This window comes from Myodes glareolus, chromosome 14, assembly GCF_982192425.1.
Source record: "Myodes glareolus chromosome 14, mMyoGla1.1, whole genome shotgun sequence".
NCBI classification, from domain to species: Eukaryota; Metazoa; Chordata; class Mammalia; order Rodentia; family Cricetidae; genus Myodes; species Myodes glareolus.
The window spans coordinates 63,738,604-63,745,085 of NC_142039.1; the positions used below are offsets into that span (position 1 = coordinate 63,738,604).

At 44.5% G+C, this 6,482-nt stretch overlaps 1 protein-coding gene and 1 non-coding gene across 2 annotated transcripts in view; both read right to left on the bottom strand.

Moving 5' to 3' along the window:
• The window catches only part of Iars1 (isoleucyl-tRNA synthetase 1), a 50,846-nt gene extending 46,840 nt beyond the window's left edge, over window positions 1-4,006 (bottom strand). The window contains exon 1 of the mRNA XM_048433006.3: window positions 3,877-4,006. The gene's annotated coding sequence lies outside the window, so the exon portion shown is untranslated. The remainder of the gene's footprint in view (window positions 1-3,876) is intronic.
• On the bottom strand, window positions 2,071-2,203 carry LOC125399592 (small nucleolar RNA SNORA84). The gene has a single exon (XR_007231727.2). It is a non-coding gene; the product is annotated as a small nucleolar RNA SNORA84 (small nucleolar RNA).
• Window positions 4,007-6,482: the final 2,476 nt, after the last annotated feature.

Consider the following 6,482-nt stretch of genomic DNA (forward strand, 5'->3'; position numbering starts at 1 on the left):
TATAATTCATATAAAATGAAATTTCCACACCAGGAGGATGGTGGCACATGCCTTTAATTCCAGCACTTGGGAGGCAGAGGCAGAGGCAGAGATCGAGGCCAGCCTGGTCTCCAGAGCCAGTTCCAGGGCAGAAAGGGCTACAGAGAGAAGCCCTGCTTTGAAGTCCCCCCAAAGAAACTAAACAGAAAATGAAAATTTCAAAGGAATTACCTACATGTGGTTCCAGTTCTTAGTTTTCAAGGGTCAGTCATGCTGTAACACATTCACACTTCATCTACCAGTTCATTGATTTTCACATCTGAGTTGATTTGCCCTTTGAGTTAGGTTTTAAGGTTGTTTTGAACATTAAGTTCAAATTTCCACACGGCCATGTTTTCTGTGTGTGCATGAGTGGAATTTGTGGATCAGGTAACTAGGTACTAACTTCCTGAAGAACTACTAAGATGTTTTCAACAGTGACTGCACCTTTTTACACTCCAGCAGCAGCAAATGGGGTGCCCACTCTCTACATCACCCCCACCACCACTCCCTACCATCTGACCGGAGCCGTCTCACAGGTACAAAGCAGCGGATATAACCGCATGTGACTCAGCAGCTGGTGTATCATCTTAAGATGAACGACTACCCACCTTTCACCCTCTTTCACTTAGAACGACTACCCACCTTTCACCCTCTTTCACTTAGACTGACTTCTTAGGGCTGAATTTTAAGAATTCTGAATTCCAGGTCCAGACATTCTCCGGCGAGTTGTCTTTTCAATTTTAAATTATTTTATTTTTACCTTTGTATTCTTTTTTATTTATTTATTTATTTTATTATTATGTATACAATATTCTGTCTGTGTGTATGTCTGCAGGCCAGAAGAGGGCACCAGACCTCATTACAGATGGTTGTGAGACACCATGTGGTTGCTGGGAATTGAACTCAGGACCTTTGGAAGAGCAGGCAATGCTCTTAACCACTGAGCCATCTCGCCAGTCCTTACCTTTGTATTCTTATTATTTTTCTTTTGTGTGTGTTGTGTTTACATAAGTGCTGGTGTGTGTGGAGGCCAGAAGGATGTCTTTTCTCAATCATTTTTTTTTTTTTTTTTGTACTGGATAGTTTGATGTCAACCTGACACACGCTAATGTCATCTGAGAGAAGGAAGGGGACCTAGACTAAGAAAATGCCTCCATAAGACCAGCTTATAGGCAGGTCTATAAAACATTTTCTTAACTCATGATATATGAGGAAGTAGTGGGGGAGGGCTCAGTCCACTGTGTGCGGTGCCACCCCCGGGCTAGTGGCCCTAGGTTCTATAAGAAAGCAGGTTGAACTGAGGGAGGAGTGGGGGCGCACACCTTTAGTCCCCAGCACTTGGGAGGCAGAGGCAAGTGGATCTCTGAGTTCAAGACCAGCCTGGTGTACAGAGAGAGCTCCGGGACAGCTGTGATGACACAGAGAAACCCTGTCTTGAAAAACAAAAAACAAAAACAACAACAACAAAGAGTTAAAAAAGAAAAAAGAAAGAAAGCAGGCTGAGCAAGCCAGTAAGCAGCACTTCTCCATGGCCTCTGCATCAGCTCCTGCCTCCAGGTTCCTGCTGAGTTTCTGTCTTGATTTCTTTGATGATGAACAGCGATGTAGAGATTGAAAGCCAAATAAACCTTTCCTCCCCAACTTGTTTTTGGGTTTTGATTTGCCAAGGGTCCCATCCGTTCAAGAAGAGACTGGTACGCAGACCAACACAGTCACCTCACCGATCTACTGCTGTGACTGCTCCTGTCTCTGGGAGCTGTTCCAGCTGCAAACTCATGGGGGCAGCATTAACAGATCCCTAGGAGAAACTCTCCCAGAACACACTTGGAGCACTTAACATTCACACGGTGTCCTGACAATTAAAGATTTAGGGCTATCCACTCAACCTGTTGAGAACACAGGGTCTAAACTTTCTGGGAAGTGAGAGGCTAGCCTTTACTGGACTTTCTATGTTGTCTCCGCTGTTCTCAGAAGACTGAGAATCACAGTACTGTTCTCGAAAACACAAAGGCTGGCTGCCATAGCACTGACTGACTGTTTGAGGAAGAACACTGTACCAATGACCGGGCTATGGCAGCTGCTGAGAAGAAACAGCTGCCATGCATAAATCATAGGGTTTTTCTAGCCCATTGTATCCACTGGAGAGCTGTACCTATACAACAGCCTCCAGCAACCACAGGGCAGTGGGGGCAGATATGGTGGGGGAAGGGCAAGCAACACTGCCAGGCCATGCACAAAATTGCCACCCATTTTCTTCCTTCCCAACATAATCCAAGCCTTCCTTCTTCCTTAGCCTGTAGTAACTCCTTCAGGACATTTTAGCCTTGGCTTCCTCTTCTGAGATGTCATTTCCCTTCTGAGGCAGTCTCATACAGTTCAGGGTGCTTGAACTCCTGTGTAGCTGGGCATGACTCTGACCTGCCCCCATCCTCTTGCCTCTACTCTCTGAGTGTTGTTTATATTACAAGCGGTTGGGGATTTTGTTTGTTTTCTTGTTTATTTGCTTTGGTGACAATAGTTTTACAATGGCTGACACCGAATTCAAAGTTCAGCCTGCTTCTGCTTCCTAAGTCTTGGAATTACAGATGTGTACAACCACTTCCAGCTCACAGTTGTGCTTTTATGAGGGGCGGAGGCTTAAACCCAGAGTTTCCTGCAGGCAAGGCAAGCACTCAACCAACTGAACCACATTCCCACCTGTCTGTTCAGCTCCTTCTACACTACTTCTACTGAGATCTCAACTAATCTTTAGTAAGCACACTGAAACACCATGGATACTGCTGCTCATGTTGGCACTTACCTCAAGGATGCTCAAGTCTCTTATATAAAATGTAGTATTAGCATATAAACTACATGCATCTGCCTATGTATTTTAATTAATCCTTAGATTAAATATCATATCTAATACATTTAAGTGCCAGACAAACAGTTTGTTATACTATATTTTGGAAATGTACATGTACAGTATAGATGTCACCATCACAGACCTAACCGCACAGCATGACCGCAGTTTATGTACACCAGATTGTATTACACGTGGTTTATGATTTTTCTCAACTATTTTTGCTTATTCCTTTAACTCTATAAAAATGAGAACCATAAATTCATTAGATTGGAAACCAAGTGCCACTGTCACATACACCCTAATCTAAAGTGATCACAACGACCCCCTCATCTTCCGACCCGACATGGCGGGTTCTTACAAATCTCATAGTACTTTGGGTAGAGTCCTCTGCCCATGTTCAGCCCAAGGCTACCGAAGATACTGATAAGACATTTCTTCTCGCCTCCAACCCCACTGAATAGTTGGTGTTCTGTGCGGTCGCCAGGGTGAGTTTAAAATGCATTACCAGACTCTGTGTGCCCAGGACAAGTACGCCACGCACACCACACTTTGGTACCCAAGAATAAATGCACATGAACCCGGGAGAGTTGGGAGAATCTTGGAATCCAGAACGGTTCCTAAGTTAGTCCTTTTCAATAGCTAAACCTGGCAGTGACCTCTCCCACCTTCTTATGTTCTCCCGGATACTGTGACACCCTGCATATTCACACAGCCCTGCTTAAAAGCCATCACGGACCCACTAAGAGACTGAGGGACTTCTAAGGGTCTCAGTCCTCCACCTAATGAGGCAGGCCAGAATCTGTGCGCCGGTCTGAGTTCTGCAACGTTACTCTCTGTTCCAGACCCGCCCTCTGGAAATAGCTCGGTGCGCGCAGCTCACTCGCGGCGGGAAGCAGCGTGCTCCTTTTTCATTGCCATGTGTAGGGTGGCGGGTGTAACCCGTGCATGCCTCGCTCTGCAGGCCGGACTGGGTGCAGTGAGGGACCGGAGGGGCCGAGGGTGAAGCTTACCTGGGGAACCCCGGGGCGAGCCCAGGTTGCAGCCGGCTACCACGCTCCAGAACCGCGCCTGGAGGTGATGCAACACTGACAGAGCCAGGGTCAGGCCGGCTCGAAGCCGTCCAATCAGCGTGTGCCAGCCGGCACCCACAAACAACAGGCGTGGCGATTGGTCTATGTGTGAACAACTGCGGTGCAGGTCGGGAGCGTCCCTGCGGAGGAAGGGGAAGGCATTTACTGCTGACACTAGCCGGCGCAGACTGCTTTCCTGCAGGCTAGGTTCTTACCTCAGGAAGACAGGTATTTCGGTTTCCAAGTCTTGGCCTATGGAGGACAGACACCCATTCTCTTCATCTTGGGTACTTATGTCAGTATTCTTAAATATATGTCAGTGTTCACGACATTTAAAATTAGTTTGGACTCAGAGTCTCAGGTATCTCCAGCTGGCTCCAGAACTCTAAGAAGCCAAGGATGACCTAGAACTTCAGACCCTCTTGCCTCCTTCTCACAGTGGTGGAATTACAGAAATGCTCCAGTTCGCCTGTTTTTACAGGGTGCTGGGGGATGAAGCCAGGGCTTTATGCACCGCACCAGAACCATACACTCTACCAACTGAGATTCGCGGCTGCGACACCTAAAATTTATGCCACAACTGAAACTTTTCACAGTTACTTCTGGGAACAGTACGAACTAACCTGATTTCTGCTTGCCATGTTGTAAATGGCAAGAGAAGGGAAGAAAGGGCCAGGCGACAACCTGAACACTTGTTGAGCTTCATTTAGAATGATTCTTTAAAAAAATAATAATTGATTAAAAATTTTTATCTTATGTACATTGGTGTTGTGTCTGCATGTATGTCTGTGTGAGGGTGTTTGACCCGCTGGAACAGAAGGTACAAACAGTTGTGAGTTGCTATGTGGGTGCTGGGAATTGAACCCGGGTCCTCTGGAAGAGCAGTCAGTGCTCTTAACCACTGAGCCATCTCTCCTGCCGTAGAATAATTCTTTTAATTAAAAAATTGCTTATTTATTATTGTTAATCTACTTGGCACCTTCCAGAACTGGTCAGGAACAAAAGAGAACCTGGAGCTTGGCAGCCATTTGGGAGGGAAACTTTTGACCTTGAAAAGTCGACAGAATTGAGCAGATGACCAAGTGCCTATTTTATCCATTAGTGACAACAACAACAAAATGGATTTGGCAGAAAAGGGATAGAAAACTTAACAAGTTTAAGAACATTTTGATAACTGCACTTATGCAACACTTAATGTTACACACCCTACTATGTCAAAGATTAAAGGCAGTGGTTCCCTGTCCTCTTGGCATTTCTACTTGAATAAGAGTTTATTAACTAGAAATATTTGCCATGTTTTGCAAAGTTTTCTATTCTTTTAAGTCGCCAGTTGTTTCGCTTCCTGTATATTCTGTTCAGATTGCAGAAATAGAATAAAAGGCTCCTCCATAAGGGTGGTATAGACTGTCTACGTGGTTTAAAAAAAAATTCATAGCTGGGTGGTTGTGGTGCTTGCCTTTAATTTCAGCACTCAGGAGGCAGAGGAATCAGTTCCAGGACAGGAAGGGCTACACAGAAAAACCTTGCCTTGAAAAAAAAAATTCGGGAAGATGTTAACTGTGCCCAAAACATACTACTACTTAGATTCATGAGTGATTCTTTTTTAAGGCAAAGTATAGAGATGACTATTGGAAGAAGCAGATCATTTTTATTCTGACAGAAAATTGGGAATGAAAAAGGCCATCTGTCACTTTGTCTGCTTTGAAATGGAGTACTTGACACAAGCTCTTTGGTTCCTCCCACTGATGTAACCCATAGAATACAGAACTAGTGGCTGAGCTTACTTTTGACCCAGACCTTAGGAGACTGGTAGCATGCTCCCTGTCTCTGGGAACACTTGCCCTTGGATTCTAGTTGCCACACTTTAAGGAAGCCCTTGAATAATCCTAGCCAATTTTAGAATCTGTGAGCAAAAATCCTGTAGCTGTAGGATCATTAACTATGGAGTGATGAGGTATGTGATTACATCAAGAGGAGGAACACCTTAAGTATCTTGCAAAGTAACTTTTAACCCATCAGTCTGAAATCCTAGAAATAGAAAATCTAGAACAGCTCTTCAAGTTCCTTAGGTTTTTGTTCTCGATTTTACTTATCTAAATGATTTTCCTGTTTGTTTAGTGGGGGCATGTGCATGTGAATGCAGTTCCCTACAGAGACCAAGATGACATACGTGGGGTCCCATGAGCTGGAGTTACCTGCGATTGTTAGCTATTTGATGTGGATACTGTGAGCTTGGGCGCTCTGGGAGACTGGCAAGCAATCTTAGTTGCAGTCATCTCTCCAATCCCTATATGCAATTTTACAAAATATCAACAAAAAACACAAACCATAGGAACTGAACATCTCGGTGACACAGACATAGGCAGTGGAGACATAATAATTAACAACCCAGAAATAGATACCAATAAATTTTGTACTCAAACAAAATGTGTTATCAGTAAATACTAAAATAACTTTAGATGCACGTCAAAGCTCAATAAGGCTTAGGGCTAACACCCTTTTGTGCAGAGCTTTTTTGTTTTTGAGACAGGGTTTCCCTGTGCAGC